The sequence below is a fragment of the Crinia signifera genome, chromosome 7 (genome assembly GCF_055691185.1).
Source record: "Crinia signifera chromosome 7, ASM5569118v1, whole genome shotgun sequence".
NCBI lineage: Eukaryota > Metazoa > Chordata > Amphibia > Anura > Myobatrachidae > Crinia > Crinia signifera.
This window is the reverse complement of record NC_139223.1, coordinates 31,777,147-31,804,112: the sequence shown is the minus strand read 5'-3', so window position 1 is coordinate 31,804,112 and position 26,966 is coordinate 31,777,147. Positions and strand designations below refer to the sequence as shown.

General features: G+C 47.6%; 1 protein-coding gene across 5 annotated transcripts in view; it reads left to right on the top strand.

The window, feature by feature from the left end:
- TRAF7 (TNF receptor associated factor 7) overlaps nt 1–26,966 on the top strand; it is a 152,799-nt gene that overhangs the window by 86,245 nt on the left and 39,588 nt on the right. The window contains exon 1 of one of the 5 annotated variants that reach the window (XM_083152757.1): nt 5,100–5,221. The exons of 2 other annotated variants lie outside the window; for them this stretch is intronic. The gene's annotated coding sequence lies outside the window, so the exon portion shown is untranslated. Of the gene's footprint in view, nt 1–5,099; nt 5,222–22,545; nt 22,668–26,966 lie in introns of those variants that run through there. 2 more of the 5 variants (XM_083152760.1, XM_083152759.1) reach the window with 2 other exon arrangements.

Here is a 26,966-nt window from a genome sequence, read left to right as displayed (position 1 = left end):
CCTCCCCCCGCCCAGCCAGGGCTACAGTACACGCCCACCATCCACCATTACTCCACAGCCACCATCCACCATTACTCCTGCAAATCCCTACCCTCTGCCAGGACCCCCGCGACCCCCCCCTCCCGCGATTCGCGGGACCCCCCGCGACCCCCCCCTCCCGCGATTTGCGGGACCCCCCCGCGACCCCCCCTCCCGCGATTCGCGGGACCCCCCCTGACCCCCCCTCCCGCGAATCGCGGGACCCCCGCGACCCCCCCTCCCGCGATTTGCGGAACCCCCGTGACCCCCCCCTCCCGCCATTCGCAGGATCCCGCACCCCCCCTCCCGCGATTCGCGGGACCCCCGCTTTCCACCCTCCCGCAAGTCGCGGGACCCCCGCGACCCCCCCTCCCGTGATTCGCGGGACCCCCGCGAACCCCCCCTCCCGCGATTCGCGTGACCCCCCTCCCGCGATTCGCGAGACCCCCGCGACCACCCCGGTATCCGGACTATTGTTAGACAGCACTTACATCGACAGCCATTACATCGACACCATTAGTTCGACACCTCAATAGGTCGACATGGTTTTAGGTCGACATACCATTAGGTCGACATGTCATTATGTCGACAGCTCATTAGGTCGACAGCTCATTAGGTCGACAGCTCATTAGGTCGACAGCTCATTAGGTCGACATGTTTTTAGGTCGACACTGCCATTAGGTCGACAGTGTCTATGTCGACAGTCAAAAGGTCGACATGGGTTTTTTCACTTTTTATTGAGCCGACATGTGCCGACAGGCGGTATTTCATGCCCTACTATCCACTAGGGCGTGGTGGGAGAATAAAATAGTGTGCCGAGCGCAGCGAGGCACCGTGCCCGAAGCATTGCGAGCGGCTGCGGTACACTTCAAACTGTGTCCATGTCGACTGTGTCGACATTCCGGCCAAAAAACAGTGAAAAAACCCATGTCGACCTTTTGACTGTCGACATAGACTCTGTCGACCTAATGGCAGTGTCGACCTAAAAACATGTCGACCTAATGATCTGTCGACCTAATGAGCGGTCGACATAATGACATGCCGACCTAATGGTATGTCGACCTAAAACCATGTTGACCTATTGAGCTGTCGAACTAATGGTGTCGATGTAATGGCTGTCGATGTAAGTGCTGTCTAATATCCGTCCCAGACCCGACCACCCCCTCCCGCGATTCGCTGGACCTCCGCGACCACCCCCTCCCGCGAAACGCGGGACCCCCGCGACCCTCCCGCAAATCGCGGGACCCCAGCGACCCCTCCCTCCCGCGAGCCCCCTCCCGCGATTCGCAGGACCCCTGCATTCTCCCCTCCCGCGATTCGCGGGACCCCTGCGACCCCCCCCTCCCGGCATTAAAAGGGCCCCCCGCGACCCCCCCTCCCGATTCACGGCACCCCCCCCCCCCTACTATGATTTGCGACCCCCCTCCCGCAATTCGCGCCACCCCCTCCCGCGATTCACGGAACCCCCCGTAGCGCCCCCCTCCCGCGATTTGCGGGCCCCCTCGGCACTTCTCGCTATTTGCGACCGCCCCCTAATTCACACATTCGGGGACCCCACCTCCCGCGATTCATGCCCCCCTCACGCAATTCACGGCACCCCCCACACCCCCCTTCCTGCGATTCGCAACCCCTCACGACCCCCCCTCCCGCGATTCACGAAACCCCCCGTAGCGCCCCCCTCCCGCGATTTGCGGGCTCCCTCGGCACCTCTCGCGATTTGAGACCGCCCAGTAATTCACACATTCGGGGACCCCCCCTTCCGCGATTCATGCCCCCCTCACGCAATACACGGCACCCCCCATACCCCCCTTCCTGCGATTCGGAACCCCCCACGACCCCCCCTCCCACGATTCATGCCCCCTCCCGCAATTCACGGACCCCCGCACCACCCCCCTGCGCCCACCCTCCCTTGATTCACGCCCCCCTCATGCAATTCACGGCAACCCCCCCTCCTGCGATTCGCAGCCCCCCCACGACCCCCGCATCCTGCGATTCATGACCCCTCCCGTGATTCACGGACCCCCGCACCACCCCCCCTTGACTCACGGCACCCCACGCGCCCCTCCCGCAATTCACGGACCTCCGCAACCCCCCCTCCCGCAATTCACTAACCCCGACAACCCCCCTCCCACGATTTGCGGACCCCCGCCCCCTCCCGCTAACCGCGGATCCCCACACACCACCCCCCCTCCCGCAATTTGCAGACCCCCCAGACCCCCTTCCGGCAATTCCACCCCCCAGCGGACCACCGCGGCCCCCGCTCCCGCATTTCACGTACCCCCGTGACAATGGGGGATCCTGTACCACCACAAGCAGGTACCGCCCCTAGGTGGGAAATCCGGCCCTGGCTACCGCACTGCAGGTTTCCCCACTGCCCTCTGCACCAGCGCCACAACTTTTATCAATGTCTTGCCCACATACCACTATTATACAGCCTCCTGCTCTCATGCACGCTCACTCCCTCCCAGTGGGAGGAGACGCTCACCCACTGCCGGGAGCTGCATACTGTCCCCCACCCTCCTCCAGTTCTAGGGATGCCCATCGACCATCAATGATTTTCAAATAATCGATGGTTTATGGCCGATGTTGAATACTTTTGCCATCAATGTGGGAGGACACTGCCCTGCCTCCTGTTCTCCTGCCCCGTAACTTCCGCCAGTGGAGACCCGCTCACCCTGTGTTGCCCACATTCCCCTATCATGCTTTACCGCCCAGCCTCCTGCTCTCATGCACCCTAACTCCCACCCAGTCGGAGGAGACACTGACTCCTGTATTTCTGTGCTGCCACGCTGGACCCTCACCCACTGGCAGAAGCTGCACAGTGTCCACCACCCTCTTTAGTCCCCCGTATGCCCACACACCCCTATCACTGCCCAGCGTCCTGCTCTCCTGAACCGTAACTTCCACCACTGGGTAATCGCTGACGCTGTGTTGCCCACATACCCCTATCATGCCTCATATCCCAGCCTCCTGCTCTCATGCACCCTAACTCCCACCCAGTAGGAGGAGACACTGACTCAGGGCCACCGTCCGGTACTCCTGTGCTGCCACGCTGGACCCTCACCCACTGCCAGAAGCTGCAATACAGGGCATCTTTCATACAATTCTAACCATATTTCTCACAATACAAATGTTCACAAATTAAGGGGCGTAGCCCCTTACGCCGGTGTGAATAACCTAGTGTATTTATATCCTTCTGGAGATATGGCCTCCAGAACTAAACACAGTACTGTAGATGAGGTCGTACCAATGACCTATACAATGGCATTATTACTTCTTTCTTCCTACTGCCGATACCTCTCCCTATGCAACCAAGCATCTGACTTGCCTTCTTCATTGCTTTGTTACATTGCCTACTTGCCTTTAACCCCTTCCTGACGCAGCCAGTTTTTGCCTTCCTGACAGAGCCATTTTTTTCAAATCTGACATGTATCACTTAAGTGGGTATAACTTTTTTTTGCTTTTACTTATCCCAGTGATTTTGAGATTGTTTTCCCGTGACACATTGTACTTTAAATTAGTGGTGAAATTTGGTCGATACAGTTTTTTTTTTGGGGGGGAAAATACCAAAGTGTCGTGGAAAAAATGGAACATTTTGCTATTTGCAAAATGTTCCATTTTTTGCTTGTGAGACAAATAATCATATCACTCAAAATAGTTAATAACTAACAAAGACCATATCTATTCTTTATTTTTAAATCATTATTTAAACCGCCTTTATTTTTTTTGGACGCTAGGGGGCAGCAAAGTCTAAATTTTACACTACATGCATTTCAACGCTACTTTTGGCTATTCACTTTTTAACAGCCAATAGCAGCGATCGCCCAAGACGGGAGGCATCGCTGCCCCCCCTGGGCAATGAGGGAGGATGTCTGCTGTCAGGGACAGCAGACATTGTCCCTCTGCCACCTCGTCTCGAGACGGGGTGGCAATTTAAAGTCATGACGTATATATACGTCATGTGTCGGGAAGTACTTCCCGGCCATGACGTATATATACGTTAAATGTCGGGAAGGGGTTAAGTCCCCTGAAATAGTGACACCTAGATCCCTCTCTTCCTCAGTAGTTTCCATTATAGTGCCATTTATACTATATTTAGTCTTTGGATTTTTGCAACCCAAGTGCATGATTTTGCATTTTTTGGCATTAAACTGTAGTTGCCATGCTCTTGACCATTCCTCTAATCTACCTAGATAATCAATTATTTGTTTACCCCTTCTGGTGTGTCTACCCTGTTGCAAAACTTTTTTGTCATCTGCAAAAAGGCACATTTTAACCTCAATTCCATTTGCAATATCACCAATAAAGATATTAAAAAGCACTGGTCCTAACAATGGAGTTAGGGCCATGGTGGGAATCGAACCCATGACCTCAGTGCTGTGAGGCAGCAATGCCAACCATTACACCGTCCGTGCTAGCGGAGGGTCACGCGGTGTTGCGTACGGTCATAAATGTCCATTTATCTCTTCGAACAGAAAGTGAAAACAATTACGGACACCTTCACTCAACTCCACTTACTGGGGACATAATGGGATCCATCCTTTTTGCCCAGAAGTAATGGGGTCTATACACGTAGTGATATACAGGCATTTTTCTGAGCGATTTTACTTCATTTCACTAAATCGCTCAGAAAATTCCCGTACATCAATGTGTGTGTGTGTGTGTGTGTGTGCGTGTGCGCGCGCGCTCTATGTTCTGGCAATTTAATATCCACCATGCTCAACGGAGAACACTGGCCCTGACAGATCACTCCGCATACATCGTTGAGCCATCTAGCATGCCTCAGAACAGTCATCTACACACATGGCTACGTGTGTAGGCCCTTTTAGTGCGGCTGCATGCTGCACGTACGGTACCCCGTGGTAATAAAATAGTCTGCAAGATTGACCCGAAGGATTGTAAATGAATATGTCCAGTATCTGTCAATGTATCTGCAAAGATATGAGTATAATGAATTGATTACATTGCTTCAGTTCTGTAATTCCCTCCATTCCTGTCTTGGCGCTGTCATAGAACGCCTCTATCTATTAATATTCTAGAGTGTTATTTAAGAGCACCAATTAACATGAACAAATGTGTGTTTAATTTAATGAACAAACTGTCACATGATGCATTGGCAGAGAGGCTTTGGAACACCCCTCTGAGCTTTCTGTGCATTGCCTTTGCAGAGAAACTGATGTAACACCCATCATCTCATCTACAGGTAATTTGGCACAACTGCTATCAGATACTGTTGCATGTGTCTCAGTAAGCACTGCATGTTTAGGTAATGTGCAATCATGTTTTTAAGCAGCTTTAAAATAATTGATTTCTGTTGGAATGTGTAATGAATCTGTGATGATATGTTACCTCTCACCATGAGTTTCTCTTAGTTTATGGTTCACTTTGTTAGTGGGTGCAGGGCTCTGAGGTAGGCTCTCGCTCAGTGAACATACAAATAGTTATAATTATTAGGGGATGACGGCTGATTTGAGCCATGTGGCGATATTCAGTCAGTGCAGGTATTTCCAAAAGTTGGAATTATTGGCACTTTTCGCCTACATTCAGCCTATTCAATCTATCCAACCGTCGGAAGCTTTTCCTGATGGCCGGATAGCTTGCGGATAAGTGAAACCGGCAGCAAAAAACGACAATTTGGCAGCCATTTTTCGCCAATGCAGATTCAGCGTTTAAAAAGCCGAACTTGCATTGAATAGGAGTGTGGTGATATTTACACATGTGTGACATGGCATACCTCAGAACAGTCATCTACACACATGGCTACGTGTGTAGGCCCTTTTAGTGCGGCTGCATGCTGCACGTTCGGTACCCTGTGGTGGTGTGTGTAAAAAAAATAAACGTTTCTTGTTTCCTAGCACCGCACCCATCGCATACCATAAGGCATACGATGGTATGCGATGCGATGCTAGCCGATGTTATACAATTTTAAATTGTATACCATCGAATTGTATGCCATATACAATTAAATTGTATAAGCACCCTAATGGGTGTTTTCAATGTTAAATGTGCCCCCTATAAGATAAATAATTGTATAAGCAACATAATGGGTGCTTACAATGTTAAAAGCACCCCCAAAAAAGCACCTGTAAAAAGCCGAACTTGCCTTCAATAGGCGTGTGGTGATATTTACACATGTGCAGATCCCGCCCATCGGAGAAGGCACTGAGAACAGACCTGAAAGCTTGGGTCTGATTGGCTCATTGTCTCCAAGTTCGGCAGGAGAAATTGTGCACAGCTAGGAGTGGGGTCAGGGTGCTGACGGCTCCCACAGATATTACAAGCAACGGAATCTGTACTTGTTTCTAGCACCTCGCCCACGATATTAAGTCGTACGACATATAATCGCATCGCATGCCATACACCCGATGCAATTTAAAATTGTATAAGCCCCAATACGATTTTTAATTGTATAAGCACCCTAATGGGGGCTTACATTGTTAAATGCACCCCCACGCCACACCCACTATGAACGCCAACCCGAACCGTGGCGAGGGGCGGCACTACACGTCCTCCGACATTTTCATACCCCCACTATCCACGTTGGCGTGGAGTTGATTTTATATAGTGTGGCGAGCGCAGCGAACCACCGAGCCCGAAGCATGGCGAGCGGACGCGTATTACTTTACATGTATTCCGCAGGGCTCGCAATACTTCAGGCTCGCTGCGCTCGCCACACTATCTAGAATCAACTCTACGCCGACGTGGATAGTGGGGGTATGAAAAGGTCGGAGGACGTGTACCGCCGCCCCTCGGTGTACCGCCGCCCCTCACATTTACATTACAGGTTTCAGGGATTATTAGAATTGTTCCGATTAGCAGTGTTTACCTCTTAGTATGCATTTTCTCTGTTTCTTACTGTGTGGCACTAAAAGTCTCAGCATGGTAGCCCCTCTATTTATTTTTAGCATTAGGGTGTGCACCCCCATATAGTCTACAAAGGTAGCCAGATCCCAGGCAGGCACTGAACGTGTCACCATGACTACAGGACATCCACTACATCTCAGTTATTACACTGAGCTCTTCCCCTGAAGGTCTATACTAAATGGCTGATTCTTGCTGGGAACAAAGCAAAAATAAAGTATTTTCACACTAGATGAACTACGTTCCAATGCAAGATTATTATTATTTATTATGATTATTATTTATGATTTTTTTTTTTTTAATGCAGGGTAAATATTGGCTACTTTTGCATGTACACTGCAGTTTATACTTGATTTTGGAAATACGTGTCCCAAATGTTATGTGTGCCGCACTGCACTGCTAGTTACCCATTTGCTTTGCTGCCTACCCTGAATTAGGCCATATACAGTATGCAGATAGAACCGATCCCTTTGTGGGCCATTGCTTTCTGTATAAAGGCTATGCAGTTACCAGACCATTACTTGTTATTTCATCATGTTATGTCTGACGTTCTCTCCCTGCCATTCGCCTGATGTCGCACAAACAGAAATGGGAGGTATGCAATCTGGGATCACGGCTGTCAGTCCCCGTCGACAGCCGTGATCCTGGCCCGTTTGCGGTCAGATCGACCTCATAACGACAGACTGAATTCAATGTCCCATCTGCCGATGTGCGCAATAGCGGCGTGGCCGTGGATCTGTCGATCTGTGGCCTGGATCACGATAATCCACGGCCGTTATCGTCAGATCAGGCCCGACAGCTTCTGAAGTCGGGCCCGTTCTGGCGTCATCCCGCATCAATGCTGTCGTTAATGACAGCATTGAATAGGGAGCTGCCGCTATTTCCCAAGTCGGAAATAGCGGCGGCGGCACCCTGCATAACCCCCCCTACTGTTCTTTATTTTTCCATAAATATTTTTTTTTAGTAATTTATGGTATTATTAGAGAATTCTGCTTGCTCACATGTATACAGGTTGAGTATCTCTTTTCCGAAATGCTCGGGACCACAAGCATTTTGGATCAGGGATTTTTCAGTTTTTTTTTATTTTTTTTTAAATAATTTTTTTTTAAACATACTTACCTGTCCCTCAGCGTCCAAGGTGTCCCATGGCAGGACTTCAGCATAGTCTCCAACGGTCGCAGGAGTGCATTACGCGTGTTCCCAGGCACGCCGGTGATGCACTCACGCAATGCACTCCTGGGACCGCCGGAGACGATGCTGCAGGCCTGCCGTGGACGCCAGGGGACTTGGTAAGCATAAAAAAAGGTCAGGGAAAAAACTTTGAATTATTCCAAAAAAATACCTGTTTTGGGAATAATTTGCATAATAGATATACGGATACGGGATACTCAACCTGTATAATGATGTGTTGTTACACAAGTAACCATACAATGTAGCCCAGAAACCGTGGGTCATTACCCCTGAGCGGGTGACATCACATTATGTATCATGTCACCTAGGCGGGTGACATCACATTATGAACTATAAAAATGAGCATCTCTACCCTTACCACAATTTAGTACGCTATGGAAAATGCATAAAATCAAATATTGGCTACAACAACTTAAGGAGAATAATAATATGTATTTATTGGTATTTATACATATATTCCGCAGAGATGTACAGGGAATATTGGGACATTCTCCAAGGTCCCTGCCCCAGTGGCGCTTGGAACCAATTAACCAACCAGTATATTTTTGGATTGTGGGAGGAAACCGGAGTACCCGGAGGAAACCCACAAGGATGGAATAAGAGAACCCGGAGAGACAGGGTGGCGCAGGATGACTTTGCGGGATGTTTGTCCCTTCTCCTGCCCTGTGTGACGTGGGGCTTAAGGTGCTCATACAACTTACAATTGTAATATTGTATACATTATCGCATCTTATCACATCTCGGTTTTGCGATGAGATGAAATGAGATCTAGTACAAGAAGTAGGTGCAGCACATACTTTTTGTACTAGATCACATCTCATCTCATCGCAAAACCGAGAGGCGATGAGATGCGATATTGTATACAATAATTGTAACGTGTATGAGCTCCTTTAGTATGCAAGGGGTATGGTGAACCCAGGCCCAACTTTTTTGATCATCTTTTTAAGATTTCTTTTGATCTGTTTCCGGTTCTTCTTGTTCTCTTTGATCGGTTCTAACTTTTTCGAGGTGCGGTCTTTCTCTGCCTTCTCCAGCGTGTCTGCATCATCCAGAAACCTTACAGTCTTCTTGATTTTTTTCGTAGTGTCAGTCACATCGCTGGTCTCTGTCATCTGTTCAGGAGCTGGTTTCGCCTCTAGATCAATGTCCGATTTGTCTTCAGACTTAGATTTCAGCCAAGATTTTATCCATAAATAAGTGCAGGTGACCACCATACCTGCAGCAATAATAGCAAGAAGCAGGACCCCTGCTATGTACAGTCCGATATCCTCAGTAATGTAAGGATCCTCTTTAATCAGGTCATCATCATCATAATCAGCAGATGGCCCTGTAGTTGTCAGTATTGGTGCTCCTTTGCCAGGTGTTACTAGCAGGAACATTAGCATCAATTCGCATAAGCATGAGCAAAGCATTTTGCTTCCTTCTCCTCTGAAAACTACCTATCAAAGAGCTGAAAGTGTAACCGTCTGTGACATCATCCTGGCCTGAGCTTCCGTTTGTGACATCACTGTGACCTCAGCTGCCATCTGTGACATCATCGTGACCTCTGCTGCACTGTAATGCATCAGAGAAGCAGAAATCTGTGCAAGGGAGACACAATGGGTCATTCCGTGTCAAATAAACACACTTCTTGTAAAAATGTTACCTCACTAGCTCAGATTTTTGTTCAAACTTGGTGGAGAGAGTATATACATATGTAGTCTAAAGGTGGCCATACACACGCAGATTTATCTTCAGATATGGCTGGTTGGAACAAAAACATGGTTCTGGATGAGAGCAAATGACAGTTGAACATAATGCTGGAAAATTGACAAACTGTCACTCATCCATAACCATGTTTTTGTTACAACCAGGCAGATCTGAAGATAAATCTTACTAGTGTATGGGCACCTTTAGAAAGACAATATTTTATTTAAATATCTCATAAAGGTTTCTTATTATGGCTATGTAAAATAAAATAAAACGCACAACCAGTATTATTCAAATCACCATAGCAACTTCTCTAATTTGTATATAGAGATGGTAGTGGTGTCATCTTACTGTGGTTTATATGCTTTCATATGATTTATAAACCAATCGGGGGGAAAAAAATGTTTTTCCCCAAATTCAAACTGGTACTTGTGTAGTTTCATGGCGCCACCACGCGCACAGTCTCTCTAAGAAACTTGGCAGCTTGCCAGACGCTCTGTTTAACTGTGCGCGTGCCGCTCTAGCTGTTATCAGCGCAGCGCGTGGCTGCTTTCCATATGTAAAAACAGAAAGGGATACCGAGGTATCGATAGGGGGCGCCAATATGGGTATGCCTTGTCAAGCGGCAACCTTAAAAAGGGGTGTCACGCCCTTACAATGAAAAAGAGGAAAAGGTGGAGCGGTTGCGCTGTATATTACTACTCAACCATGCATTCAATAAAACATGGGTTTTTATTACAATATAAAATATATAACAATAAAAAGGTGTACTTTTGTGTATTCACAGAATGATGTTAGTGCACACTTCTTAGGCCTGTGGCTAGAAGAATAAAAAAGTATCAATGTATACTTGTAGCATGTAAAAATACATAGATAAATGCAAGAAATAAGTGCTGCTGTATTTGGTATAGGGAGATGAAAGTCCCAAAAAAAGTTCACCTCAAATCAGTTGTGTCCTGTCCTCTTTTGGGCCCAAAAGGAAATGTTTTCCTTGGTGATGGGATGAATGAACCACTGTATACTCTCCGTGGTAGTTTGATGTAGGAGGCACTCCAGGGATAGATGGTTCAGAGTCACCCCAATGATGGTATGGAAGTGGGGTCCTGGTTCGGCAATGTTACAGAGGTGGCGTTCCTCCACAAAAGATGGTGTTGCCCGTCCTCGGATCCCGCACTCCAGGGGGTTTAGGAAGTCCCTGGGGGAGTCTGTTTTTGGAGGCTCCGCTGGTGGGCACAAACTGAATATGATAGAAGGTGAACTGGCAGCTGGGTGGGTGTACCAAATGGCCGACGCGTTTCGCTGCCCCTGCAGCTTTTTCAAGGTGGTTTGCTAGGTACAGCGTCTGGGTATAAATACCCTCTATGATTAGGGTATTGTGCACATCTGTGTAAGTTCAATTAATTTATTTTTTTCACAAAACATATCATAAATTGTAGCAGCATGAATAGGAGACAGCTCTAGGCAATTTTATGGTTCCAGAGTTAAAAAACGAGGTTTCCAAATACTAAAAAACACCGTTTTCTTTTTATATACTAGTGAGATGGTGTTATTGCGTTTCCGGACTTCCGGTGACGCACTTCCGGTTCAGATGGAACGCAGGTGACCCGCATAATCGCGGTTTAGTGTTTAGGAAGACAGAATGCTAAACACTCCCTTTCAACTAATAGTTATATATTGCGGCGTTTAGGACTTGTATGCATTGCTTATACATTATGGTCACGCTGTAGTTGTCCCTCTGTGTCTTAACACAGTGTGTGGTTACGTAGCTACTTCCTGGTCACGTGACCTAATGAAAGTGTGTGCTTCCCTGCGTTCCATTGATCAGGAAGCTTGGCTCATTTTCTAGTGAGTGCTGGTGCGTTCCAAAGGATAAATATTGATTTCACATCTCAAGAAACGGAGCTTTCCATATGTAAGCTACGTTATCAGCGTAGCGCCGGGCAGCAGGAGCGCACGCTGCACAGGAGCTGACAGGTCACTGTGGTACTTGTAGTTCCACAGTGAAATAGGCAGTCCTGCACACCGCTGACAACGGGGGCATGTAAAGTGGACACCCCGGCACACCGCTGACGTGCCAGGGCTTCTAAACTAGACACCCCGGCACACCGCTATCAAAGGGGGTGTCCCACATGTAGACGCTAAAATTCAGATGCTGAATCCAGACTCCCTGCAAACCGCTAAGAAGGGGGGCATCTAAATTTAGACGCTTAAGCGTCTGAATTTAGTTGGGTCTAGGGGTACACTATTAAACCTGGTCACAATGACACTAGTCGACGTAACATCTGTCGACCTTGTAAATTCCACTATCCACGCCAGCAAATACAAATTAAATATACGTATAAAAATATATCAATATCACCTAGAGGTAATTTACATAAAAAATAAAGAAAAAAGATAAAAAATCTAGCATCGATGCATTGAAAAAATGTGGCGGTATAAAACGCTGTCTCCTTGGTTGGACTATAATCAAATAAGGCATGATCCGGTGTTGTTATATTATACGTACATAGCTGCAAGGGGTTCTGAAAATGTTAATTACCTGTCCCGGACTCGTAAGGATAATAAATGTGCTGTGCTGTATATAGTGCACTCAGCTTGGAAATTACTGAAGCAACCCTTCAATGAGAAATGGGAATTGGAGGGGGGTCAACACCCATCAGGAGAGGGAAAAATGTTCTCCCAATTGGTGTCTGCATCAAGCACTAGGAGATTGTTGTGCATAGGATCAATGACTTCCACATGGAACAACTAGAAGCGTGTTTAACTTTTGGTGCACGTTACAAGCATCTCCCCCCACCCAAATGTAACTCTCCCTGCACAAGTAACATCTACCCCACCTGCAGTGCACATGTTTTTGTCCATTTGAGAAGGAATTTGCCAGAAGGAGTGAACCAGAAGAACCCCCCCGGTGTGATCCTGGTACAATTTTTTTAATACATGATTGCTTTTTGCTTCTACTGTAAAATGTGCCCTGTTCCATGCTCAGCACCCTGTCCTAAAAAATTCCTAGAATGAACACTATGGTTAAAAATGTTGGCCACTGGGGCATAGTTAATTAGAATGTACCCTTGGTTTGGAATTTGCATTTTTTTACCTTTCATCTACTACTACTGGTTCCCAACCCTGATCCTCAAGTACCCCCCACAGTGCACGGTTTCCAGGTCACCCGGCAGGTGCACTCATTATTCAGACACATTTTAAAAGATCCACAGGTGGAGCTAATTATGTCACTTGTGATTCTATGTGGAGACCTGGAAAACGTGCACTGTTGGGGGTACTTGAGGTCCAGGGTTGAGAACCACTGCTCTACTATATACAAACTCTTACCTCTTATCTTGGGCCTAGGGTGGTCAATCCCGGGATCGGGATTGGCGGGATCCCGGGATTTGGCCCCCAAAACACTGGGATTTCAATCCCGGGATTGGTGTATCCAATCCTGGGATTTCAGTATTAGACTGCGCATGGTGTTGGGTGTCCTTTTGCCCGCTATCTATTCCTATCAATTTATATCCCCAGAACTGACCCTTACTCCCCCTCTCTCTCTCCCCCTCTCTCTCTCTCCCCCTCTCTCTCTCCCCCTCTCTCCCCCCCCTCTCCCCCCCCTCTCTCCCCCCCCTCTCTCCCCCCCCTCTCTCCCCCCCCTCTCTCCCCCCTCTCTCCCCCCCCTCTCTCCCCCCTCTCTCCCCCCTCTCTCCCCCCCTCTCTCCCCCCCTCTCTTCCCCCCTCTCTCTCTCCCTCCCTCCCTCTCTCCCTCCCTCTCTCCCTCCCTCTCTCCCTCCCTCCCTCCCTCTCTCCCTCCCTCCCTCCCTCCCTCTCTCCCTCCCTCTCTCCCTCCCTCTCTCCCTCCCTCTCTCCCTCCCTTTCTCCCTCCCTTTCTCTCTCCCTTTCTCCCTCCCTTTCTCCCTCTCTCCCTTTCTCCCTCCCTTTCTCCCTCCCTTTCTCCCTCCCTTTCTCCCTCCCTCTCTCCCTCCCTCTCGCACGGCTAATGTGAGATCAGCCTTATACATCCCTAAATTATGCTCTTGACTCTGTCACTCCGCCAAACACTATTCACAGTCGTAGATCAATATCTCAACCCTGAAACACTGATGCTGCTTTCAGACTGCAAAACTGGCTTTGACCAGGTATTTTAAAACGTTTCTAAAAACAAGTCTGCCAGCTAAAACCCCTTTCACACCGCATGTCTTTAAACGGTATTTCAGTGCAGTTTTTGTCCCTTTACAACACTGAACCCGTTTTAACCCATAGAAAACAGTGGATGAAAAAAAACGGGTCTGAAACGGGTAGGACCCTGCTTTATTACCGTTTAGAAATACCAGTTCAATAGAACCGGTAACTTCACTCTGCAACTTTCAGACTGCACAAATTACCGTTTTGAAACTATAAAAAAACGGGTAAAAAGTGCGGTCTGGCAGTGGCACAAGTTAATGTGATATCTGCAAAAATGCTCATGTACTGCTGAGCGACAGTAGGAAATAATGATCTATAGCAGACTTCTTTCATTGAGGTTCTTAATCAAGAACCTCATCTCTGCCCAGTGTTCCGACCCCTGGTGCCTGTTTGCCACTGTATGCCCCCTCCTTTGCCCGCCTCCTCTGCTCACTTTCTGCTCTTGACACTGCAATATAGATATGTTTGAAGTACAAACCCCACCCAAATCTAATGGTGTGTACACACGGTGAGTTTCCCTTGCTATGTGAGTGCTATGCAATCTTTGCTAACTCTGTGCTATTTACATACAATTCATACAATCTGCATTAGATTTGCACTATGTAGTCATTGCTGCCCTGTCTATCTGGGTTTTGATCTGTGCTGTCCCGGGAGCGTGCATCGGGATCGCAAGGTAAAAAACCTGTGCGACCTGCGTACGATTTATGCTGGGTACACACCAGGACGACTAGGGCACGATTCTGTCAATTTAGATCCAATTCCGACCGGTTGTATGCAGATTGTATGTACTATCGTGTGTTTTTGACATTTATTTGATCCGATTCCGATCAAATGCGCGTTCACGCCGCTCGTTTGGTCGCATCTTTGGTCCTACGTGCTGCAGGTAGGATCCGTCAATCCCAGGCCGACCGACCGTCAATCGTATGCAGATCGTGAGTGTTTTTTGCCGCCTCCGTCGTCCGTCCGTCGGTGCGTCCGTCGTTTGATCCAGCCTATTTGAGTGGCATTTCCTAAACACTCCCCCGGCGCCATGTTTTTCCACATAGCAAACAGCGCTGGCGCAGCAGTTGGACTCTCCTTCTTGTCTCATCTCCCAGAACAACAACCTGGTATGTTTGCACTCCCAATGCTCTTCTATGCATGCCCACTGTTGCCACCAATGTATATAGTGTGTATAAAGCACTGGTTTGGCAACCGTGCACCCGACCATGTCACTGTTTTTTTTGGGTGGGCCCCATGTCTGTGTGTATACATATAACCAATGTCCACCATTGCAGTATTCCAAGCACTCCTCTCTGCTAGGCCCCATTCACCTGTGTGTGTGTGTTTGTGTATATATAGATATATATACATAAACCATTGTCCACCATTGCAGTATTCCAAGCACTCCTCTCTGCTAGGCCCCATTCACCTGTGTGTGTGTGTTTGTGTATATATAGATATATATACATAAACCATTGTCCACCATTGCAGTATTCCAAGCACTCCTCTCTGCTAGGCCCCATTCACCTGTGTGTGTGTGTTTGTGTATATATAGATATATATACATAAACCATTGTCCACCATTGCAGTATTCCAAGCACTCCTCTCTGCTAGGCCCCATTCACCTGTGTGTGTGTGTTTGTGTATATATAGATATATATACATAAACCATTGTCCACCATTGCAGTATTCCAAGCACTCCTCTCTGCTAGGCCCCATTCACCTGTGTGTGTGTGTTTGTGTATATATAGATATATATACATAAACCATTGTCCACCATTGCAGTATTCCATGCACTCCTCTCTGCTAGGCCCCATTCACCTGTGTGTGTGAATAGCAATCTGCACAATAAAATGTATAGTGGTTTTCATAAAAGTTTATTAACATTTTAAATACTTAAAACATAAGAACTAGGTAAACTGGTAACTATAACTATAAAAATTTAAATATGAAACAAAACATGGGTATAACTATAACAACTAAAATGGTTTTATCTTTTTACAGTCCCAATGTCCAACGCAAAGGAACAAGAGTTTTTGGAAGGGTTTATTGAAAAATATCGTACACACGAATGCCTGTGGAGAACCAAATCCAAGGAGTATTCAAACAAAATTAAAAGAAACCAAGCCTTGGAGGAGTTGGCACGCTACAGTCTTCCATTTCACCCAGAGGCCAATGTTGAATGGGTGAGGAAACGCATCCAGAATATGCGCACGGTGTTCTTAAAGGAACACAAGAAGATGGAGGCTGCAAAGAAGTCTGGTGCTGGAGTCGACGAGATGTATCAAACATCGCTCTGGTACTATGACCGGTTGACATTCACCCTCAGCCAGGAGTCGATGAGGACAGGAGTAGTCCTTATGGTCGAACAGGAAAACCAAGAAGTCGCGGCGCAGGAGGAGGAGGAGAATTCGCAGTCTGCATCGGTGAGTCTATTTTTTTGGCTATCTAATTGATTCCTCCTGCCAATCCACAGCGCCCTCCCCATTAAAGTAGGCCATGTACTCTTCCCTCACCTGTTTGGCTCGTGCACTCCCTGTGTAGCGTTGTGTTGGGGTTTGCAAGGAGGATATCTGCACTACCTCCTCTGGCAGTTCTTGGTCTTCTTGGAGTGCTGTGCCTGTAGCCCTTTGCTGTGTGGCTTTTCTGCGGAGCAAATTGTGCAGGACACAGCACGCCGTGACAACCCAGTCAATTTTGTCCACCCTCAGGTTAATGGCAGTGTGAAAAATGCGAAACCGGCTTGCCAGGATGCCAAAAGCATTTTCCACAACACGCCGTGCCCTGGATAGCCTGTAGTTAAAGATCCTTTTGTCATGGTTCAGGCCCCTTTGCGCATATGGCTTCATGACATGCTCGTGCAGGCCAAAAGCCTCGTCAGCCACAAAAACAAAGTTAAGCCCCTGTTTAGTTTCCTGGACAGACGGCAAGTGAAGGGTGTTCGCTATGAGCCTTTCGTAGAACTTTGTGTCCTTGAAAGTGCCACCATCCGATGCACGGCCATTCCTTCCTACATCCAGGAAGATAAACTCATAGTTGGCATTCACCACAGCCATTAGTACAATGCTAAAATAGCCCTTGTAATTAAAATAGTAGGAACCACTATTGATAGGCTGGGCTATGCGGACATGTTTGCCATCAATGGCTCCACCGCAATTTGGGAAGTTCCATCGCTGTTCAAACTCCTCTGCGATGACTTTCCATTCATTCACGCTGGTAGGGAACTGAAATTAGAAGTAAATAGAATTGATTAGTAAACATGTTCAATTTTTTTACAGCTTGGTGACTACCCACCTGCAACCCCAGACCTATCTGTCCTATCTGATAATGCATGCACATCTAACGAAGTTCCTACTCCGGCACGCACTCCGCCACCCACCCTGGAACCCACTCCACCACTCCCCCGTGCCAAAAAAATGCGTGGCAAAGGAAAAAAAGGAGAAGCAGCGGCACATGAAGAATTTATGATGCGGGCACATCAAGTCCTGCAAAGAAACCCGGACAAACATGACAACTACTTCACTTATGTGGCAGAGTGTGTTCGCAACATGGCTCCTGACCAGCAACTTACTTTTGAAAAGTTATGCATGGAGTTGGTGTATAATGGCAGTTTAGGGTATCTCAACAGTGGCACTAAAATAGTTGGCATTGGTAGTGCACCAGACACACCACTGTCATTAGAATCACCAGTGCCTACTCCGCCTGCCACCGTAGCAGGCCAGTCGAGCACAATTCCAACACATACCCAGTCAACACCTACACAGCCTTCTCAACCCCCCCAGTACCGTCAATTCTACAGTTCTTTACTGATAGAAGATCCAGAGTGTCCTGTTTTTGAGGATCTGTCTTAAAAAATAGGCTACTTTATCATTTACCATCGACATGGTCTCAGCTGCAGGTATGTGATGGCCACTGCTCACATGGCGTATGGCGCACATCAATGGGGCCGGGACCATTGCATCTGCGCCATGCGCCATGTGGGCCGCAGCCTTTACATATCTGCAGCAGACATCCTCTGCCACACAAGGGCCACAGTGTGTATTTTTGTTTATTTATATGCTGCTACCTGTACCTGCATTACCAGAGGGAGAACAGGATTCTCCTCAATCTGGATAGCAAACTCCATTTATTGCCCTTTTTTCTTTGCCAATAGTATGGGGTACTGTGCGGCAGACATGGTCTCGGCTGCAGGTATGTGATGGCCACTGCTCACATGGCGTATGGCGCACATCAATGGGGCGGGGGCCATTGCATCTGCGCCATGCGCCATGTGGGCCGCAGCCTTTACATATCTGCAGCAGACATCCTCTGCCGCACAGTACCTTATCCCTACTGTTGTAAGGGCATGTTCCAGAAGTTACCAGAGTGTCTTTTGTCTTGGTTTTCTACATATATGCTGCTACCTGTACCTGCATTACCAGAGGGAGAACAGGATTCTCCTCAATCTGGATAGCAAACTCCATTTATTGCCCTTTTTTCTTTGCCAATAGTATGGGGTACTGTGCCGAAGACATGGTCTCAGCTGCAGGTATGTGATGGCCACTGCTCACATGGTGTATGGCGCACATCAATGGGGCGGGGGCCATTGCATCTGCGCCATGCGCCATGTGGGCCGCAGCCTTTACATATCTGCAGCAGACATCCTCTGCCACACAGTACCTTATCCCTACTGTTGTAAGTGCCTGTTCCAGAAGTTACCAGAGTGTGTTTTTTGTTTTTTTATATGCTGCTACCTGTACCTGCATTACCAGAGGGAGAACAGGATTCTCCTCAATCTGGATAGCAAACTCCATTTATTGCCCTTTTGTCTTTACCAATAGTATGGGGTACTGTGCGGCAGACATGGTCTCAGCTGCAGGTATGTGATGGCCACTGCTCACATGGCGTATGGCGCACATCAATGGGGCCGGGACCATTGCATCTGCGCCATGCGCCATGTGGGCCGCAGCCTTTACTTATCTGCGGCAGACATCCTCTGCCACACAGTAGCCCGTACTTATTGGGAAAGTTTAAACTGGGTCATACATACTTAAATCTTTATATATAGTGTGTGTTTTTGTACAATATCTTTTATATATGGTATTATAATATATTTTTGTTGACACAATCTATTTACTATTTTACATGTTTTAACCATGAAAGGCCTAAAAAACCTGTTTCTGTCCTAGGCCTAAATTATAAATAAAAATATTTTGTTTGCACAATAAAGTGTACAGTGTATATTTCATCCTTACCTTGCAATACTGGTACTGCAGCACCTTCACAATGGCTTTGCAGGTCTCCGGGATGATGAGGCCCAAAGCTTGCGGGGAGATGAGGGATCCAAACTTTAGGTCAGCAAGAGACCGTCCTGTCGCCAGAAACCTCAGGGTGACCACCAGCCGTTCCTCAGCAGGGATAGCCATGCGATACTTGGTATCCTGCTTCTCGATGTGGGGAGTCACCAGACGCAGCAATTCCTGGAATGTGGCATCATCCATCCTCAAGAAGTTACGGAAATCGTCTGGGTTATTCTCCCTGATGTCCCTGAGCAGTGGCATGTGCGAACGAGTCTGACGCTGAAGTAGCCACTGCTTTGTCCAGCATGATCTTTCTCTCCTGCGCTGGGCTCTCTGACGCCTGAGCTTCAAAACTGCATAATAGAGCAGGTACTGTTGCTGGTGACTACCCATCACTGCATTCTCCATAGTGCAGGGTTAAAAGACACTTTGTAATGGCAGGCAAAACAAAGTAATGTGTAAATAGCTATGTCCAGCGTTCAGCAGGTATAAACCAAGCCTCACTAGTAACAAAGCAGAAATACACTGGTTTAAAATGGCTGCTGCTATTCCTATCCCCCTCTGCTAGTCCTCCCCCTCTGCTAGTCCAGCCCCTTCATTCAAATTTCAAAGGCCCATCTGACGACGGTCGCATGTGTTCTTGCAAAAAAAAACAAAAACCAGCGATCCGACCGTCTTAACGACCATCGCGGGCGCATCGGGATCGGATCTAGATCGTTCCGCAAAAAAACACAATTTTTGCTAATCGTTTGCTGGGGACTGCCTGGGAGCTCCCGGGAAGTCCAAGGGAAATCGTTCCATGGTCGTCTATCGGTCGTGAACGACGGTGGTCGTCCTGGTGTGTACCCCACATTAGACTATACAGTCAAAGTCTAATAATAAGAATCTGTAACTCGGGGGTGAACCACCGGCAGTTAATCAGCCAGGCACATTATGAAAGGTCCATTTCAAATGTGCACTATGAAAATATATACCTCATGTTTTGTTACAGAGGAAGCAACCACACTATTATTTATTACATCCTATTATTAACCAGTGCGGTACAGCTCCAGAATACCATGTTCCCCTTCACACATTACCATTACTCCAATCTATCCTCACTGCTGGAGCCGGGCTCTTCTTCCTCCTCACCAAATGTGCTACGGCCTCCTCCCCTCTGCAACAAACCCTTCACTGGCTTTCCTTTCCCTTCAGAATCCAATTGAAGCCCATTGCACTCACAAAGGCCTTACCCAGCTCCTCTTCCATTTACATCTCTGACCTCCTCTCCCTTTACGCTTCTACCTGCCACCTTCACTCCGCTGATGCACACCACCTCACCTGCCTACTGATTACTTCCTCCCACTCCTACCTCTAGGATTTTTCACGTGCTGCTCCCTATCTCTGGAATTCTCTCTCTTCTCAGACTTTCCACCTCTCTACAAGGCTGTGAACATCCATCTTCCTCGCCAAACCCTCTGTTCTACGATCACTGTCTGTCCCATCTGTGACACCGCTGTCTCCCCTTCCCCTTTAGAATGTAAGCTCACACGAGCAGGGCCCTCTTCCCTCATGCGCTTTTCCTTCTCTTACGTGAACCATTTTCGATGGCACCGAATCCTGCGGTTTTGTGCCACCCTGATACTCATGTCCGTGTCCCCTGCTGATGCAGCGATGGTTATATACTCTGTACTTGCTCTTTATTGTCTTCAAATGTAAGTCACTGCTTCCTGTTTTGCTTATTTGTTTATTTACTGTAATTGGGCGCTGCAGATCCCTTGTGGCGCCATATAAATAAAGGATAATAATGACCATTCCCCACACCCTCCTTCTCTGTCCCTTTCTGCTGTGCTACAAAGTTCCCTCAGCAATGTATAGAGCACCGTATGGTCTTTAATGTATTGCTACTTTATTCTAATGTAACGGTTCTGTTATACTGAATTATCAGCCCTGTGGTGGGCATCTGGGCTGGATGTACTGTGAGAACGAGTTTGTTGCATTGCGTGTAGCCACTTAAGTACTTGACAAATGAGGTGTAACCCAATAAACTCTGTAACAGTCAGTAAAGCCAGGTACAAACTAAAGCATTGTATACCGGGGCGGTGGGACCCTATATTGACAAAGGCATTCACAATTGTTGATGCAGTGGGACCATGGGATGTTATGCTGCATTTATCAGCAGAGTGGAACAGAAAACATCGCTAGCGACTATCGTTTCAGTATGTACCAGGTTTAAAGCTGGAGCGATGTATACCCAGCTGATTATATCGGCCCAACGAGCCGCCATGTTGGAACCTAGGTGCACAATAAACAATGTTAATGAAAAATGGAAATATCGCTGTTCCATCCTTCGTTAGCATAGATGTAGCTATTATCTGGTTTGACGTGCAGCACATCAAACTGAGTGATACCAACGTTCACGGGCACCCGCACACACACACATTTTGATATTCGCCAATTTGAGTGACATGTCAGTCTGATCGGACAACGTATTACTCAGTCTGTACGCGGCTTTAAAAAGGTTCCGTACTCCTTGGATCATTGTTCTCAACCTGGTAGGGCTGCATACAAAAACCAGCAAGTCCGGGGCGAGATTGGGCCGCGAGACAGAGGGACAGTTGCAACATTAATTCTTTTCTCTTGTCGTCTGATTAAATTGACCCTCTAATGTTAATCTGATGCCTGTTGTCTGTGTGATCTGTATTGGGTTACCTGTGTGTTTGTGGGTTGCTTGTGTGTGTTGCCCGTGTGTGTGTGGGTTGCTATGTTTCTAGGACAGAAGTACTCAGTGCACAGAGGGCCTTATTCCAGTTCACTCTTTCTGACAAAATCCTTCTTAGATGGACAAAACCATGTGCACTGCAGGTGAGGTAGATGTAACTTGTGCAGAGAGAATTAGATTTGGGTGGGGGTTTTACTTCAAAGTGAGAGCTATATTGCAGTGTAAAAATAAAGCAGTCAGTATTTACCCTGCACAGAAACAAAATAACTCACCCAAATCTAATTCTCTCTGCACATTTTACATCTGCCCCCGTGCAGTGCACATGGTTTTGTACATCTAAGAAGGATTTTGTCAGAGTGAACTAGAATTAGGCCCTGAATATATTCTGCGTTTGTCTGCATCAGACTCACACTGTAGTTTGTTGACCTGAGAACTCTGTGCCTGATCCAGGTTCAGTTCTCTCCCTGCAGTGTCTGTACTCAGTACAGCGGTGCAGCTCCCAGGCAGCTGATTGGACAGAATCAGGGATTTTCCACTTTTACTAACTTGTCGCCCACAGCTGAACATGCCTTTGTGCATACATCACTCTCTCTCTTGCAGCAGGGTCAGCTCACACACGCACACAGACTCTGACCGTTGTGAAATCCTCCGTCTGTTACCTCTCAGTGGCTGGAGGGAAGCGTATGCATGGACTGATAGGAGGGTGAAGGCTGTACTTGGATTTTGTTAGCCCGGGCATGGACAGATGTATCCTGTAATAGGGTGACATGCTGCATGTAAGTACAGGGCTGTGTTAGCGCTCCGCTAGCCTGTATATTACCACAAGCACTGAATGAATGGGGCTGGCTTATGGCAGTGGGACAATCAGGGGATTGTGCATCAGTAACGGCTGGAGGGTGAGGAATCATGTGGCTGCTATTCCCAGTGGTGCGGACGTTTCCTGTGATATCAGAGGGTGGCCACTGCCAGCTCTGTGCTCTATGAACAGTGCAGATTGCAGACTAGAGATGGGCAAAACGGATCTTTTCGCGGACCCGGGTCGACCTGGGTCGGTCAGTGAAAAGATCTAGATCCTTTGGGCGGCTCTGCGGCTCACTTTGTGTAAAAAAGACAGTTATTTATGGTTTGAGTTAGTGTACCATACCTCCCAACATGACCCTTTCCAGAAGGGACACAATGCTCTGTTTCTGGACTTCCCTCTTAATGTTTGATTGTTATTACCTGTGTGGAAACACCTTTCTTACCCATTTACCTGTTTAGAACAGGTAATAGCAATCATTCGTTAAGAGGGAAGTCCAGAAACAGAGCAAAGTCGTAGGTCAGAGATGGGGAACCTTTGGCCCTCCAGCTGTTGTTGGACTACACATCCCAGCATGCCCTGCTACAATTTGCTATTTGGCCATGATAACACTGTTGCAGGGAATGCTGGGATGTGTAGTCCAACAACAGCTGGGGCCAAAGGTTCTCTAACCCTGACCTAGGTGGTGCACTTAACATAGATAGTCGTTTGGTCGACTGATCTAGGTCGACATTAGGTCAACAACACTAGATCGACATGCTGAAAGGTCGACGTGGAACAAGATCGACATGGTTATAGGTCAACATGAGGAAGGTCGACAGGTCATAAGGTCGACATGGGGATTTTCACTGTTTTTTGAGCCGACATGTGCCGACAGGCGGTATTTCATGCCCTACCTTCCACTAGGGCATGGAGTGAGATTATAATAGTGTGGCGAGCGAAGTGAGACACTGTGCCCAAAGCATTGCGAGCGATGCGAGGGTCCGATTCTCACTTCCAACTGTGTCCATGTCAACTGTGTTGACATTCGGGTCAAAAAACAGCGAAAACCCCATGTCGACCTTATGACCTTCCTCATGTCATCCTAACGTCCATGTCTACCTTTTCCCATGTCAACCTTTTCCCATGTCGACCTTTCTGCATGTCGACCTAGTGACTGTCTGACCAACGCTTGTCTGACGAACAATCCAGTTCCCAGGACCTGGGTAGAAGTCCCGTGTAAAGGGACACGGCGTGTCCCATTTACACTGCCGCTGACAGGGGTCTGACCCGCTGAAGACCCGGGGTTTTGCAGCGGTGTAAAAGGGGTATTAATTTGCTCGTTGCCAAGGGAGACTAAATTTGCTCATTGCCGAGCCCCCCCTCCCCCCCCCCCAAATGAAAGTTAAAAGAAGGCCCCCTCCCCCTCCAAATTAAAGTTAAATGTACTACACAGCCCAGCAAACAGAGATCTAGTAAAAAAAAAAAACCACATGTGCACTGCCTAATTTATGTCTGTGTGTCTGTGTGTTCATACTTCTACTACACACCTTTCTGTGATACTACTGGTGAACTCAGGTGAAGCAATCTTGAAATGCCTGCCAGTGCCAATGCCTCTGCTCTGCTTAGTCTGCTCTGCTGTTGATGTGTAGTCACCAGACCTCCCTCAGGGCTTCCAGATTCAGAAGAATCTAGATCTGCACGTGACACAGCAGCAGCAGCAGCAGCACAAGCAGCCAATTAGAAGAAAATATCTCAGCTGCCAAAGGGGGCAGTGCTGAGCTCAAGCAATGCAATGTGCATTGTATTGTATGTAATGCTAAGCGAAACCGATCCGGATCACCATTTTGGGATCGGCGGCTCGCTCGTTCTTTTGATGGATCCGTTCAAAAGAACCGGATCGTTCGCGAACGACACATCTCTATTGCAGACCGGTCTGCTGAACGTCTGTGTTCTACCTGAGCAGTTCTGATTAGCCAACCATGGTACGTGCTGGTTGGCTTATGGTCTGCTTAATAACCGCATGGAAATAGTACAGTTTGCGTTCATCGGTAATGTTGGGGTGGGGGTCAAAGTACAGAGTCTGCGTCTCCACCAAAGGGTCGACATGCAGTAGTCCGACAGTGGCACGCGGTCAATATGAGTTTTTGGTGTCAATGTCTATACCAGCCGAGGGATGGACATCGGAAGCCAACCATCAAATGATGGCAGTGCTTCCACCATTGAAACTTTCGATGCGATGGTAACTAACCATCGCATCAAAAGTATTCGATGGTGAAAACTAGTTATATGACTAGCGCATGCGCAAAAGCCTGTATTTGCCATTTGTAAGGTGGTAATTGGGTTCGGTGGCAGGGCCCAGGCTCTGAGCAACATATTACTTTATCACTGGACATTGTGTGTGTAATATACATATATAATATTCACACAATGCCCAATGATGAAGTAGTTTATTAATTTTGTACACATTATTAACACTTTAACAGCAAGTAATCAAAATGTAATAAAATTAGATAAATTGTAAACTAACTCGCTTTAGGTTTTACTATTTTTCCAGATAGGAAAATGTCTATTTATTAAGGCAAGTGTAACCACACACACACACACACACACAAATAAGGGAGATGACGGTACAGTGGTCATCACATCATTTTTATGGTGAGATAAATATTGCAAAGAGCAGGGCCAGCTCTACCATTAGGCAGCTGCCTAGGGTGCCAAGATCTGTGGGGGCACCACTAAAAATGCTACACACTAGGCGATTCTAGCTTCCATCGTCAGCTATATGGTCGCTCAGTGACCATATTGCCGGTGATACCTAGCGACCTTCGCCGCGCGTGCGCTCCCACCGCAGCCCAGCGGCCGCTGGTCGCAGGAACTTGCATCACCAGTAAAATACTGATAACCAGCAATTCAGTCGCTTAGCGACCAGGTCACGTAATATAAAAAATAGTTCACTATATATAAAAACAGTTAAGGTGCCCCTACACTGAGGCGATTTGGTCCGATTTTGGCCAATTGCGACCAATCGACCCGTTAAATCGGACCAAATCGCCTCTCCCTGACATGCCGTTGCTCGGACCGGCAGGTCGTCCACGGTCCGACCACCCATTCCTCCTGGCGGTGAGGCGGGCCGGAAGCGGGGACGCATGCAATCCATCACAACAGATCGCATGCGTCCGTGCCCCCGGGAAGGTCCCGGCAGCTTGCAGGCTGTCGGGTGTCCGTACACTGTTGCGAGGCGTCACAGCAGTGTATGGGCACCTTTAGCTCGGTCCATTCCACTGGTACCCCAGGCCTGTGTATATTGTTCCTCACTATATTGACAGAAACAGACAATCTCTGACCAACACTTCACTGAAGATGGTATAGTGGTTGCTGCCTGGTAATACTAATGCAGCTTATTAATGAGTGTTGTATGTGACTGACATTCACAAATATATGTAGCTAGTTGTATTGTGCACTTATTATTATTATTGTAGCTTGCCTGAGCTGGTATAACATTCAGTGATGTCTCCTCCTCTCTGATCCTCCAGAGCTCAGTGTGTCTGTAAAATGTGCTGCTGTTTGAGTGACTGGTGCTGCAGGGTGAGGTTTGTGCACTGATTGGCTCTCTGAGTCAGTGAGAGCCAATCAGAACTAGCAGTGGGCCCTGTTGCCTAGCAGCTACAGCAACCATAGAGAGGGAGGGAAGCAGAGAGAAAGTCAGACAGCCTCCAACGAACCTAGGAAGTTTCCCTGACACAGACACAGCAGCCAGGGGAGGCATATCTTTTGGGAATTACAAAAAATAAGCCACCATCGGTACACCATCAAATGATTAGCATTCGATGGTGACAAACATCGGAAGGTCACCATTAAATGTCAAAAACACTAACCGAAAGAAAAACATCAATGTTTATGGAACATCGACCATCGATGTCCATCCCTATAACCAGCGCACGCGGACCCCCAATTAGTATAGCAAGAACTGTTGCGCTCCGCACACTAAGTATGAAAATAAAATCCTGAAAAACTCCCTTTGCCATATCAACCTTTTTTCCTTGTGTCGACCTGTCATTTGCATAAAGTAATTTTGCACCACTTAGAATTTCTCAAGTCGGATGAGCGTTTGTCAGCGCTGTTTATGCCTGACCGTGCGCAACAGACCTCATGTTGGATGTAGTCATTCACCAGTCGCACACGGGCGCCGTGCGCACCTTTCACATCGCCTGCAGTATGTATACGCTGGTAACCTGCACTCTGCTCCTGTATATACCAATGGTATCATACCCTCCTCCATCTCTGAGCCAAGGAC